General features: G+C 44.5%; 1 pseudogene; it reads left to right on the forward strand.

The window, feature by feature from the left end:
* Positions 1–12,467: 12,467 nt before the first annotated feature.
* On the forward strand, positions 12,468–13,058 carry LOC144274101 (olfactory receptor 6M1-like; annotated as a pseudogene).
* Positions 13,059–15,852: the final 2,794 nt, after the last annotated feature.

Consider the following 15,852-nt stretch of genomic DNA (forward strand, 5'->3'; position numbering starts at 1 on the left):
CTTGAGCACATGCTTAACTTGCAGGGCAATCTAGGGTGGCGAAGGATGGGGATGCGGATTGGGATTGTAATGTCCCAAACTGTGCATGAAAAGATGGCGGAGAAGAGAGGTTTATACTGGTTTTATTTCATGCCTAGGATTTCAATATTTCTTAGGATTTAGGCTGGAGTGCATGGTTCTATGATTATGATTTTATCTGAAGTAGAATCTAATCCTCTTTCCAAAATATCAATTTCCGTTTGAAGCCCTGGTCTGGATTCTCCAGCTAGTCCTTACACTGCTGGCCAAAAGGAGGAGGCAGGTTTTAGAACGAGTCTAGAATTAAGTGGTGCCAATGTATTAACATTTAATTCTGTGTTCTCCTCATTACACGGCAGAGTTTGTTTGGTTCCACTAGATGCAAGCCATGGCAGATGCAGAATAGGGAAATCAAATGTCCATCAGAGAATTCATCCTCCTGGGATCCAGGAATACCCAAAAACTGAAGGTTCTTCTCGTCTTGCAGCTTCAAGGGATCTACATTGTGACCACGGCTGGGAACATCCTCGTTGTTGTGCTATTTGTGGGTGATCAGAACCTTCACACCCCCAGGTACTTCCTTCTGCTTGGAGATCTGCTTCACTTTGCCCATCTTGACCAGAATGCCGGCCAGTCTCCTGACTGGGGACAGACCCATTTCAGTTAGCAGCTGCATCATGCAATTTATACTTTTGATTCTCTGGCAGGTGGTGAATTCTATCTCCTAGCTACAATGTCTCATGATTGGTATTTAGTGATATGTAAGCCCTTGCATTATGCAGCCCTTATGAATGGCAGATTCTGCCTCCAGCTAGCAGCTGGTCTTGGATGAGCAGATTTCTGATTACTTCCATATTAATGGGTATGATGTTACAATTGGTTTTCTGTAGACAAATTAAATTACTTTTGGTGATTAAATCCCCATGACAAACCTTTCCTGCAGTGACACCCACACACTGGACCTTATAACTTTCACCCTAGCCTTTATGTTCACCCTACCCCCATTTCTTCTGACAGTGAGGTCCTACGTCTTCTGGGCATGCCCAATGCTCTGAATTCAGAGTCTCTTTCCATGAAACTCTGTGCGAGTTGCTTCAAGTTCACTGTTTTCCAGACACGGCTAGTGGCAAGCCCATTTGCTGGGCCACTCAAAAAAAGAAACACAAATGGGAGTGAACTCACAAGAAGGACTTTATCCTGAACCCTCCATAAGGCGCAGTGCAGACACTGCCCCAGGAGCAGACCAGGAGACGGATTTTGTCCCCGAGAGTCCCTGGCTCTTCCCTTGCCCCAGAGAAGAGGTAACATGAACCAGTTCTAGGCCCCACTGCAATTCACAATCCTCCCCCCCGCTCAGTTGCCGCCGAACCCCGTACATGTCACTTGGAGTTGGCACCTAAATTTTGGAAGTGACCGTTCCCTATGTACTGATGTTTGTGTCTCTGAGGGTGCGCCCTGCTGCTCCATTCTAGGTGTCTGGAATCCTAAGCCTGAGCGCAATGCGTGAAGATGTACCACTTTAACTGTGGACTCAGTTATACCGGGATAAATGTGGAGAAGCCAATGACTGAAATTCTTGAAGCTGCCTAAGGAATTTGGAAGCCCAGTTCTGAAAACTGATGGGAATTGAGGCATCCAAATTTTCTAGGGACCTCTGAAAAATCTCAGCCTTCTGAGTACAAAGTATCAGATGATAGAAATTTTTTTTGGAATATCATATAAAACTTTGGAAATACAGAACAATCACCCACTATCAACCTTGCATTCCTCACCATATCACAACGGGTTTTGACAAACAAATCATCTATCCAGCTGGTCAGAACATGTTTCTTTTTCCCCCCAGGGAAAATTTTGACTTTTTGGACAAAAAAATAGATACCCCTCCCAAACCCATTATTTTGTTTTCAAACAACCAAATTTTGAAAAATTTCAGCTGAAAACTGAACTATTTTTGGCCCGAAACTGCTAAAAACAAACATTTTCAGACAAAACTGCCACCCTCCAAAAGTTTGGGGGTTTTTGGCAGCAGGTTCAGTTTTCTGATGAAAAATCAATAATTTGCAAGGGAAGCATATACTTTCCATAAAGATCATTTAATCACACTCCCAATTCTCAAAAAAAGTTGATGAAAATTTTTTGACCAGCCCTAATAATCTGGTTGGTCTGACTCAGCCATGTCTAGAATGTTCTTCATAGTCACATATGTGTATTACACTAAGGTGTAACAGAGATGGTTGGACAATATTGGTCAAATGAGGTTTGGATTAAAAACAGGGTGGGGTGGAAATCATGAACATTTTAGTGATTTCCCACCCTCATTTTCTGACCAGATCCATAGAATATTAGGGTTGGAAGAGACCTCAAGAGGTCTTCTAGTCCAATCCCCTGCTCAAAGCAGGACCAACACCCACTAAGGTGTCAAGCCAGGCCTTAAAAACCCCTGAGGATGGAGATTCCACCACCTCCCTAGGTAACCCAGTCCAGTGCTTCACCACCCTCCTAGTGAAAAAGTTTTTCCCAATATCCAACCTGAACTTTAGGAGGTTCAACCCTCTAATTTGTCTAGATCCCGCTGTATCCTATCTACCACTCCTCCCAGTTTAGTGTCATCTGAAAATTTGCTGAGGGTGCAATCCACACCATCCTCCAGGCCATCTAGGCCATGACCATCTAGCCTATCATTGCCAAGAGGAAAACCTCTGTCCCTGCTAGAGCCACCAGGAAGTAGAGCTGCAACATGCAGCCAGTGAAGGAAATTGTGTTGCTCTCTGACAAGAGGTTTTCCAGCATCTTGGGCATTGTAGCAGTGGGGCAGCAGATGTCTAACAAGGAGAGGTTGCTGAGGGAGAAGTACATGGGGTTGTGCAGCTTAGCCTCAGTCCATGTGGCTATGAAGATGAGGCCATTGGCAGCGAGGGTTATCAAGTAGACCAACAGAAAGGCAACAAAAAGGGATAAGCAAATGGCTGGGCAATTGGAAAGTCCTGTAAGTATGAATTCAGTCACCATCATTCCATTGTCCATTTCTCTGCTTGAAGAGGAGCTCTCCTGCATGAGGTTAAATAAAAGCGATTTCATTATGTGAAATTCTATGCATGGGAATGATGGATGGCCTTAGTGTTAAGGCAAAGGAGTGGGAGACAGAAGATCTAGGTTCTCCTCCACAGGCATGTGCCGACCTGTTTTTCCCAATGATAAACATTCTCAGATTGGTTAAAAGCAAAAACCAAAATGTATCAAACTGAAACATTTCATTTGGGGTAGGTTAGTCAAACTCTCTCCCCCTGAGCTGCTTCAGCGATCCATGGGCGTTGCAGTGTGGGTGCTTCATGGTCCTGTTTTCCTCTCTGAGCTGGACTCCCTGGCTGGATTACATCTCATCTGATGGACTGCAATGGAGGTATAAACAGGGGAATATCGACTAGACATAGAGGGGTTATTTACCTCTATATTTGGAACTGGTGCATCCGCTGCTGGAATCCTGTGTCCAGTTCTGGTGACCACAATTCATGAAGGATGTTGATAAATTAGAGAGGGCTCAGAGAAGAGACACAAGAATGACCAAAGGATTAGAAAACACGTCTTATAATGGTAGACTCAAAGAGCTCAATCTATTTAGCGTAACAACGAAGGTTAATGGGTGACTTGATTACAGTCTGAGTACCTACATTGGGAACAAATATTTGATAATGGACTCTTCAACCTAGCAGAGAAAGGTATAACAAGATCCAATGGCTGAAAACTGAAGCTGAACAAATTCAGACTGGAAATAAGGCATACATTTTTAACAGTGAGGGTAATTAACCATTGGAACAAGTAATCAAGCATCATGCTGGATTCTCCATCACTGACATTTTTAAATCAAGATTGGTATTTTTATTAAAAAGATCTGCTCTAATTCAAATAGGAATTATTTTGGGGAAGTTTTATGGCCTGTGTTATACAGGAGGTCAGACTAGAGGATTAGTGGTCCCTTCTGGCCTTCAAATCTATGAATTTTTGAATGGTTCAAGCAGAAGGGAGTCCTCAGTGCATCAAGGGAGATGTAGTCCAGCCCACAGCTCCCACGAAGTATCATGGCTGCTCAGTTGGGTGCATCCAACTGCCCTGAAATTGAATGTTTTGACTGGATTTGACAAACTGATATTTTCATTTCAAATCATCCTGATCCAGGACAAAATATTTCATTCCAATTTTCCATCAGGAAAAAAATTGAAAATGTTTGGCTGAAACTCCTGTGAAAAATTGATTCTGACAAAACTGCATTTTCTGTCAAAAAAACATTTTGATGGAAAAATTCCCAAGCAGCTGTCTCTGTTTGCTCCTCTCCAGACATATAGTGCAATATAGACTATATATTTTGTTAGCAGCTCAGCCACTTATCAGCTATCTTCACCCTTTCTAACGTGTCATTGATTGACTTCTCTCCCTGCCAGCTTTCTCTCCATTTCTAATTTAAATAATACCCCTACAGATTTTTTTTTAAAAGTACTAAACTCGCAATCTGATCCACCTCTGTTTATGGTAGGGGATTAGCTGGAACAGTTTGATCAGAGCTGTCGCTGTGATAGAAGGATAGGTGCAGCCGCACTTTAAGAGATCAAGGACACCGCATTTCAGCACCGAGTCCTGTCGGTGGCGTCAGTGGAAATGTGCGGACCAGGCTCATGCATGGGGGTGCAGAAAAACCCCCAGAGGAGCAGGGTCCCTGACTGAGGCTGGGGCTGCTGACACCCCCTTCCCACCTTTGTCTGAGGTGTGTCCCTCTCTGTCTCCCAGCCATTGCCCTGAGCAATGGGGCTGTGAATAAGAGGCATCTTTCTTTCCCTTCCCCTCCCGTACTCCTGTCTAGCCTGCGTGGTAGTGGGGAGGGGGGGAAAGGGGTAGTGGCTTCAAACGAGATAGGGGAATGTGGAGCTGACAATCCCTGCCTCCTTAGCCCCCACTCCCCCTTCCATCCATACCCATGATCCCCTTTCAGTGTTTCTCCCCTCCCCTTGGCCTGACACTCCCCACCCTCAATCCTCTCCCCTACCACGCATCCCCATTTATCAGCAATTCATAGAGTTTAAGGACAGAGGAGACCATCAGGTCCTCCAGTCTGACTCCTGCATAGCCCTTACATTTCACCCAGTTACCTGTGTTTTGAACCCAATCACTCATGTCTGGCTAATACAGCTTTCAGAATGGCAGCCAGGCTGGGTCTGAAGACATCAAGAGATGGAGAATCCCACACTGTCTTGGGGATTTTGTTCTAATGGTAAATTACCCCCCACTGTTAAAAACATGTGGGCCTTATTTCTACTTTGAATTTCTCTGGCTTCAACTTCCAGCCATTGGTTCTTGTTCTGCCATTCTCGGCAGCCTTCACTGATATTGACTAGCGTTCTTTTTGGTTTAATCAGAATGTCACTTGGTACTAAAATCAAACGCCTTGCACAAGTCTAAGTAGATCACGTCTATGCAGTTACCTTTACCAACCAAACTTGTAATCTCAAGGAATGAAATCAGCTCAGTTTGACAGGATCTGTTTTCCATAAAACCAGGTTGACTGGCATTAATTATATTCCTATCCTTTCATTCTTTAGCAGTTGAACCCCGTAACAACTTTTCTAATGTTTTGTTCGGGATTGATGTCAGGACAACCGGCCTATAGTTACTCAATCACTCTGCTTGCCTTTTTAGACCATTGGCACAACATTATCTCCCTCATTCCCCCTCCCCTTGCCACAGCCCCAAACCAATCTCCTATTTCCCCTCCCACCACATATTCACCCTCATTCTTTGCCCTCCCATATTTCCTAGCTCTGCACCCAAAATAAGGACCTTGAAATGCAAAGAGCAGCTCACCTTAGAGGCAGAGTATGTCAGAAACCCCTTCACCAAATGACCCTGCAACTGGTTTGTCAGTTTACACTCGGTTCCAATGCTCAGCACGGTTGAATTACTAACTGGTTAATAAAGTTATTCAATTTCCATCTGTTTAAATTAAGGCTAACATACTTGACAGTGCTGCTAAAGTAAAATCAGAGGCTGCATGTGGATTCTAGAGCTCTTTGAAATCATCCTGTAAAACCAGAAATTTTGGTTTCAGGGCAGAACTTCCTGAAGGAACCCTTCAAAATGCAGGTGCCCATTCTCTGAGCCCTGTTGTCCTTGGCAGTTCTCAAACTCAGTGTGTGGCTGTAACTTTGGTTCAACGATCATCATGTGTCACCTTCAGCCATCAGCTTCCTGGGACAGCAGACTGCCCACAAACGTCTGGCTGTCAACAGACCCTTCGTCTTGCTGCCCATGCGTATTTCACTCTCTTGGGCCTGCTTTACTGCTGCACTGACCTGGAGTTCCTAACTTAACCCTCAATAGCAGTGATGCTTCCCGGGGGTACCCAGGGCAGTGCAGCACCCCCGTCACCACCTGCCTTGAGAGGAAGTCTCGTCTGTCTACTGGGAGTCAGCTTCCCAACTCCGCCGGCCATGGTTAATATAAGCACTCCTTCTAGGCCTATGCAGGCCCTGCTGTCAATCTACTGGTTAGCGATAGGCACACTCCAACCCTTGAGCCCTCCGAGCATCTCCATGGAGAGTCCAGCACCTGTTCCACTGGGCATTCAGCATTTCACAGGAAACGCCCAGCACCCTGTAGGAGTGGACACTATATGCTTTCTCTGCTTTCTATAATTGAGAAATCAGACTTCAGAGTGCTGGTATTTGGAAATCTGCAAAACAAGGGTACCCCAAGCAATAAGGGATCAAAGCAGCCATTCACACAGCGGTCCCAAGAAACGCCATTGTACAAATGAGGAAACAGATCCAGAGAGGTGAAGTCGGCCAGAAACAAAACAGGGAATAGAAGTCCGGTGTCTCTGTGCCGCTATCACAGTACTGACCTTTCTTCTTCACTGTCCCACCTCAGGGCTCCCGTTCTTACAGAGTTAATGGGCCCTGAGACCTGATTCACATCTTACATTACCATTGCACATTGAAGGAGTTAGACAAAAAGAAATATTGAGTATCTGATGCAATCCATGGTAAAGGGGCCTGGTACAAAACACAGCGTGTGCTCACGTAATTACAGACTATCGTAATGGAGACACAGAGAATGGCATCTCTCTACCTTGGTGTCTCATTGATGAGGTGTTTTAGAGCAACCCACAACAGCAGTGATAAATATCAGACTAATCAAACCACAAAGACCTGCATCCCTAAGCCAAAACAGCAGAAGTATCTGTCCCAATATTGAGTGCAAGCTATAGCAGCCGCTGACCTCACCTAAAAAGCCAGATAGCCAATGAGAGAAGTGACTCAGACTCATTACAGCAAACCAGCTTATTTCCCTTTCACAGGCACTGAACAAGCTACGGTAGGACGATCTGAACCCTTTTGACAGAAGAGAATTTAGTGACAACTTTTCCCAGGATCTCTTTGACCTCTCTGTTCCTCAGGCTCTATATGAGGAGGTTGACCATGGGAGTCAGGACTGTGTAGAAAACGGAGAACACTTTGTTCAGGTCTCTCAGTGTATCAGTTTTTGGTAGCATGTAGACAATCATTATGGTCCCATAGAAAATTGACACCACGATAAGATGAGAGGAGCAGGTGGAAAAGGCCTTTTGCCACCCAGTAGTGGAAGGCATTCACAGAATGGTGGTGAGGATACAGATGTGTGTTGCCAGCCTTCATAGAAATGGCGAGAGAGTGCATATAGCAGCCAGCATGGTAGTGACAAGCTCCATCATACGTGTGTCACTGCAGGAGAGTTTTATTCCTGGGATGAAGTCACAGAAGAAATGGTCAATTTCATTAGGGCCGCATAAAGTTAATGTCAGCAGCCAGAGAATGACTTATCCAAGTGCCAGCTGCTAGCTGGAGGCAGGACCTGCTATTCATAAGGGCTTCATAATGCTGTGGTTTGCATATCGCTGAATACCAATCATAGGACATCACTGCTAGGAGAGAACACTCTGCAACTGCCAGGAAACCAAAGAAATAATATTGTGTGAGGCAGCCGCTAACAGAAATGGTCCTGTCCCCAGTCAGGAGACTGGCCAGCATCTCAACCCTCCTGCCCAGGGTGTAGCCGGTCTCCAAGCAGGACAATTCGCCAGGAAGAAGTACATGGGGGCGTGAAGTTATAACAGAGACCTGGTGGAATAGTAGTCATGACTGGGCTACAGGTATTGAAGGGTATGTGCTGTTTAGGAAAGACCGAAATAAAGGTAAAGGTGGTGGAGTAGCACTGTATATCAATGATGAGATAGAATGTAAAGAAATAAGAAGCGATGAAATGGATATGACTGAGTCTGTCTGGGCAAAAATTAAATTGGGGAAGAAAATTATTAGAGCCTCCCCTGGGATAGTGCTTGGGGTGTGCTATAGACCGCCGGGATCTAATTTGGATATGGATAGAGCCCTTTTTAATGTTTTTAATAAAGTAAATACTAATGGAAACTGTGTGATCATGGGAGACTTTAACTTCCCAGATATAGACTGGAGGACGAGTGCTAGTAATAATAATAGGGCTCAGATTTTCCTAGATGCGATAGCTGATGGATTCCTTCAGCAAGTAGTTGCTGAACCGACTAGAGGGGATGCTATTTTAGATTTGGTCTTGGTGAGTAATGAGGACCTCATAGAGGAAATGGTTGTAGGGGATAATCTTGGCTCAAGTGATCATGAGCTAATTCAGTTCAAACTGAATGGAAGGATTAACAAAAATAAATCTGCAACTAAGGTTTTTGATTTCAAAAGGGCTGACTTTCAAAAATTAAGGAAATTAGTTAGGGAAGTGGATTGGACTGAAGAATTTATGGGTTTAAAGGTAGAGGAGGCCTGGGATTATTTTAAATTAAAGCTGCAGAAGCTATCGGAAGCCTGCATCCCAAGAAAGGGGAAAAAATTCATAGGCAGGAGTTGTAGACCAAGCTGGATGAGCAAGCATCTTAGAGAGGTAATTAAGAAAAAGCAGAAAGCATATAGGGAGTGGAAGAAGGGAGGGATCAGTAAGGCAAGCTACCTTATTGAGGTCAGAATATGTAGGGATAAAGTGAGACAGGCTAAAAGTCAAGTAGAGTTGGACCTTGCAAAGGGAATTAAAACCAATAGTAAAAGGTTCTATAGTCATATAAATAGGAAGAAAACAAAGAAAGAAGAAGTGGGACCGCTAAAAACTGAGGATGGAGTGGAGGTCAAGGATAATCTAGGCATGGCCCAATATCTAAACAAATACTTTGCCTCAGTCTTTAATAAGACTAAAGAGGATCTTAGGGATAATGGTAGCATGATAAATGGGAATGAGGATATGGAGGTAGACATCACCATATCTGAGGTAGAAGCGAAACTCAAACAGCTTAATGGGACTAAATCGGGGGGCCCAGATAATCTTCATCCAAGAATATTAAAAGAATTGGCACAAGAAATTGCAAGCCCATTAGCAAGAATTTTTAATGAATCTGTAAACTCAGGGGTTGTACCGTATGATTGGAGGATTGCTAACATAGTTCCTATTTTTAAGAAAGGGAAAAAAAGTGATCCAAGTAATTATAGGCCTGTTAGTTTGACATCTGTAGTATGCAAGGTCTTGGAAAAAATTTTGAAGGAGAAGGTAGTTAAGGACATTGAAGTCAATGGTAATTGGGACAAAATACAACATGGTTTTACAAAAGGTAGATCGTGCCAAACCAACCTGATCTCCTTCTTTGAGAAAGTAACAGATTTTTTAGATAAAGGAAACGCAGTGGATCTAATTTACTTAGATTTTAGTAAGGCGTTTGATACGGTGCCACATGGGGAATTATTAGTTAAATTGGATAAGATGGGCATCAATAGGAATATTGAAAGGTGGATAGGGAATTGGTTAAAGGGGAGACTACAACGGGTCCTACTGAAAGGTGAACTGTCAAGTTGGAGGGAGGTTACCAGTGGAGTTCCTCAGGGATCGGTTTTGGGACCAATCTTATTTAATCTTTTTATTACTGACCTGGGCACAAAAAGTGGGAGTGTGCTACTAAAGTTTGCAGATGATACAAAGCTGGGAGGTATTGCTAATTTAGAGAAGGACAGGGATACCCTACAGGAGGATCTGGATGACCTTGTAAACTGGAGTAATAGGAATAGGATGAAATTTAATAGTGAGAAGTGTAAGGTCATGCATTTAGGGATTAATAACAAGAATTTTAGTTATAAGCTAGGGACGCATCAACTAGAAGTAACGGAGGAGGAAAAGGACCTTGGAGTATTGGTTGATCATAGGATGACTATGAGCTGCCAATGTGATATGGCTGTGAAAAAAGCTAATGTCGTCTTGGGATGCATCAGGAGAGGTATTTCCAGTAGGGATAAGGAGGTTTTAGTACCGTTATATAAGGCACTGGTGAGACCTCACCTGGAGTACTGTGTGCAGTTCTGGTCTCCCATGTTTAAGAAGGATGAATTCAAACTGGAACAGGTACAGAGAAGGGCTACTAGGATGATCCGAGGAATGGAAAACTTGTCTTATGAAAGGAGACTCAGGGAGCTTGGCTTGTTTAGCCTAACTAAAAGAAGGCTGAGGGGAGATATGATTGCTCTCTATAAATATATCAGAGGGATAAATACCAGAGAGGGAGAGGAATTATTTAAACTCAGTACCAATGTGGACACAAGAACAAATGGATATAAACTGGCCACTAGGAAATTTAGATTAGAAATTAGACGAAGGTTTCTAACCATCAGAGGAGTGAAGTTTTGGAATAGCCTTCCGAGGGAAGTAGTGGGGGCAAAAGATCTATCTTGCTTTAAGATTAAACTCGATAAGTTTATGGAGGAGATGGTATGATGGGATAACATGGTTTTGGTAATTAAATATTCATGGTAAATAGGCCCAATGGCCTGTGATGGGTTTTAGATGGGGTAAGGTCCAAGTTACCTGGGAAAGAATTTTCTGTAGTATCTGGCTGATGAATCTTGCCCATATGCTCAGGGTTTAGCTGATCGCCATATTTGGGGTCGGGAAGGAATTTTCCTCCAGGGCAGATTGGAAGAGGCCCTGGAGGTTTTTCGCCTTCCTCTGTAGCATGGGGCACGGGTCACTTGCTGGAGGATTCTCTGCTCCTTGAGGTCTTTAAACTACAATTTGAGGACTTCAATAGCACAGATATAGGTGTGAGGTTTTTTTTTGTAAGAGTGGTGGGTGAAATTCTGTGGCCTGCGTTGTGCAGGAGGTCAGACTAGATGATCATAATGGTCCCTTCTGACCTAAATATCTATGAATCTATGAATCTATGAAGTTGCTGATCAGCCACAACTAGCGGAACGATGAGGACGTTCCCAGCCATGGTCACAATGTAGATGATGAGAAGCAGGAGGAAGAGAAAAATCAATGAGGAGTTCTTGTGGCACCTTAGAGACTAACACATTTATTTGGATATAAATTTTTGTGGGCTAAAACCCACTTCATCAGATGCATGGAGTGGAAAATACAGTAGGAAGAAATATATAGAGAGTACATAAAAAGATGGGGGTTGCCTTACAAATTCTAATGGGACAATTCAATTAAGTGGGCTATTATCAGCAGGAGGAAAAATCACTTTTGTAAGGGTAATCAGGGTGACCAATTTCGAACAGTTGACAAGAAGGTGTGAGTAACAGTGGTGGGGAGGGGGGACAGAAGAACCCCTTCCGTCGCTGTAGTAAGTGTCTACACAACAGCAGCACAGCTACAGCGGAGCAATTCCAGTGTAGATGTGGCCTTAGAACGATTCTGCAGCCTGGTAGTTCAGCATCAACCTCCACTGGATGAAAGCCACTGCCCCAGTTTGTGTTCTTGAGCCAGTGTCTGGGCTGGTAGCCAGAAGGCGATGGGGGCATTTGAATATAAATTCTTTTAAATTCATAGGTTTCAGAGTAACAGCCGTGTTAGTCTGTCTTCGCAAAAAGAAAAGGAGGACTTGTGGCACCTTAGAGACTAACCAATTTATTTGAGCATGAGCTTTCGTGAGCTACAGCTCACTTCATCGGATGCATACCGTGGAAAGTGCAGCAGACATTATATACACACAGAGATCATGAAACAATACCTCCTCCCACCCCACTGTCCTGCTGGTAATAGCTTATCTAAAGTGATCATCAAGTTGGGCCATTTCCAGCTCATGCTCAAATAAATTGGTTAGTCTCTAAGGTGCCACAAGTACTCCTTTTCTTTTTAAATTCATAGTTATTAAAGTTTAACAAATGTTGTATTCTCATTATCTTGGAGAGTTTGTTTTATCTCCCCCAGATACAGACCATGGCAGACACAGAAGGGGGAAATCAAACATCCACCACAGGATTCATCCTCCTGGGACTCAGGAATCTCCCAGAGCTGCAGATCCTTCTCTTCCTGCTATTTCTAGCAATCTACATAGTGACTGTGGCTGGGAACATCTTCATTGTTGTGCTAGCTGTGGCTGATCAGCATCTTCACACACCCCCATGTACTTCTTCCTGGGGAACTTGTCCTGCTTGGAGACCTGCTACACCTCTGTCCTCCTGCCGAGGATGCTGGCCAGTCTCCTGACTGGGGACAGAACCATTTCTGTCAGAGGCTGTATGACAATTTTATTTTGTTAGTTTCTTTGGGGCTACAGAAGGCTATGTCTTATAATCTCTTATGTCTTAGTTCTCTTAGCTGCTATGTCTTATGATCGGTATTTAGCAATATGCAAACCAGTGCACTATGCAGCCCGTAAGAATGGCAGTTTATGCCAACAGCTAGCAAGTGGGTCTTAGATAAGTGGGCTTCTGGCTGGCACCACACCAATGTCCTTCACATCACAATTATCTTTGTGGCCCCAATAAAAAACAACATTTTTTTCCTGTGAATCTACAAAAATAATAAATCTCTGCTGCAGTGACACCTACCAGCTAGAGCTTGTAACCACTATCCTGGCTGCTTTAATCACTCTGCCCCCATTTGCATTAACCCTGGCATCCTACGTGTGAATCATCTCCACCATCCTGAGAATCCCTTCCACCACTGGGAGGCAAAAGGCTGCTCTACCTGCTCCGCTCACCTCATCGTGAGACCATAATCACTGTATCGGCTTCCAAAACCCAACACACTGAGAGACCTGAGCAAAGTGTTCTCTGTCTGCTACACAATTCAGACTCCCATGGCCAATCCCTTCATGTACAGCCTGAGAAACAAAGATGAAGGAAACCCTGAGAAAAATGGTCAGTAAGCGTGCAGATCAGTGGTTCTCAACCTTTTCGGGCTCCGGACCCATTTGTAAATATTTATGGCCTGTCGCGACCCAGTAAACAGGCTGCGGGGGAGGCCCTGGGGTGGTTTTGGCTGGGTCCTGCCCCCCAGGGGAGTTGGGGCGAGAACTGGGCAGGGCCCAAACTGGCAGCTCCTGCGCTGCAGGGCTGGCTGGGCTGGGCTGGGCTCTCCGCTCTGGGCATTGCCACCTCCGGGGTTGCAGCGCCGCTCAGGTTTGCCCCCCCGACTGGACCAAATTTGTGTGTATGGAGGTGTGACCTGGCTCATGGGGGTGCAGTGCCACTCACTCGGATTTGGCCTACCCGGACTCCTGCCATCATGATGGCTGGGCCAAACCTGAGTGGTGCTGGGACCCCAGAGCAGAGCTGATACTAGGTGTTAGCAGACTAAGCAATCGCTTAGGGCCCTGAGCAGCTCAAGGGGGCCCCCTATTAGTTATTAGTATGTGTGCTGTGGGGGGGTCCCCCCAAATATTCCTGCTTAGGGCCCCCAATGGGCTGGCACCACCTCTGCCCCAGAGCTTGCAGTGCCTGGAGCAGGGGGACGAGCCCAGCCAGCCCTGTGGGACAGGAGCTGCCATGCCACCTTTGAAACATTCTGGTGACAATTTCTGGTCTCGGCCCACAGGTTGAGAAACCCTGGTCCAGATTGTCTGAGAATTCAGAAATCTCACTTTAAAAAATAAAGACGAAATGGTGACGAGCGGAGCTGCTTTGCTGTTTGATACTCAGATGCTGTGTAGCCCTTTCTTCTCGCTCAGTCTTTGGTCACGTGCGCTTATAACATTTGCGGATGTGCAAAGATTTAAACAGGTAAGAGGAGTCCGTACTGGGATCATTACAGTCAGAATCAACTTGAACTGTAGTTTACCTGCTGAATTTGGATAATGATATTTTGGTGAATTGTAGCCAGAGCTCTCCTGGTATAAGGAATCTTTGCGTTGCTGTAACTGCCAGGTATAAGGGCTTGTGCCAGTGTAATTATATTGGTTAAAAAAAAAATCACACCCCTAATAGACAAAGTTATACTGGTATGAAATCTAGGACAAACTAGAAGAAGGTTGGTGGGCAGAGCTCTCCCTGAAAGTCTTCCGACCTCAGACATGGCTTTTACCAGCCAAAAAGTGATTTTGCTTGTAGAGCTTATACAGATGGGTTCCCTGAAAGAAATAAGCTGTATTAGTAAGAGCACATTTTTTGGTTGGTATACCCAGGTCTACGCTAGGGATTTTGCTGGGGAAGAAGTGTCATTAAAAAGCCTAACCAACATTACTGTACTGGGAAACGTTTCTGTGTAGACCTGGCCAGAGACACAACTGTATTATACAGTGGGGCTACTGGGTAGCAGCAGAGGGTAATGAAAGGAGAAAGGACCATTTTACTCTGGGAATACCCCTAGAGGACCGGAGATAAGGAAGAGGGGACAGGCTGTTATACAGTGTAATGACTGCTCGAGGAGAGTGGAAGATAAGGACAATGGAAAGGGGCAGCTGCACTCTACATTTGCTGCCACTGGGTGGCAGCAGAGAAAAAGGACCGCGCCGTGTTGTGTTACTGGCACCCACTGAGAGCCAAGAGAAAAGGACACCTACAGAAAAGCGTTCTCAGCCGCGGTGCTGTGGCTGCTAGATAGCCAGGCAGCACCAACGATAAAGACAATATACTGTGCACTAGGTGGCGGCACAGGGTAAGGGATACACATGGGGGAGTCTATTGTGGAAAATATAGATCGCGAGCGAGACATAAGAAGCCAGCAGTGAGAGCCAGGAGGATTCTGTAGAGGATAAACAGGAGGAAAAGATCAACTATATTTCAGCTTCGAAGAATTAGATTTTTCTTGGTAAATGTTGATTTCACCCAACACAAACTGATGAAAAAAATTTCCATTGATGACCATTGAAATTTACAGATCGGCAAAGAATGAAAAATGCTGCTTGAGAACTTAGAGTTTGATTTAAGGATATTTACTTGGTATATTTTGACACGGGATGTTAAAAATTTGTATTTTAACAGTTTAAAGCTTTAACTTTTTGAATCTCAACAAGTACTGTAATTAAATAACTATTGACTGACACACCCACGGTCTGATCCCCCATAATTTTCTGCAACTGAAAATGTATTTAAGTATTTTTTATTTTTATGGATTAAATCAATATTATCTATTGAAACAAATAAAAACCGACTTCTGCCAAGCCTAGCGATAGGTGCCCTTTTCTCTTGCATTACTCTCAGCTCTCACCTCGTCCCAGTAGCAGAGATGCCCCACTCCTTTGGGACACTGCTTTGCCATCTTAGGTCCATTAGACGCTGTAGCAGCATAAATAGTATAAAAGTTGCAATGTTGCTACCTAGTGATTGTTACACAATGCAGCCACTTAGCGAAGGGATGTCAATCCGGAGCCCTCTCAGGGAGTCATTATTCAACATATCAACATTTTCATTGCTTTCCCAACACCCATCAGCCTGTGCCATGCCATTGAAACCTGGGGCCTGAGCTATAAAGCACCTGGGACAAGGAGCACCAGCATCCTTACCTCTCTGCGCATTCCTCCACCCAGGGTCCTCGTCTCTCAAGTGGTTCCCAAGTTCACAATCT

Source organism: Eretmochelys imbricata, chromosome 14 (assembly GCF_965152235.1).
Source record: "Eretmochelys imbricata isolate rEreImb1 chromosome 14, rEreImb1.hap1, whole genome shotgun sequence".
Lineage (NCBI taxonomy): Eukaryota > Metazoa > Chordata > Testudines > Cheloniidae > Eretmochelys > Eretmochelys imbricata.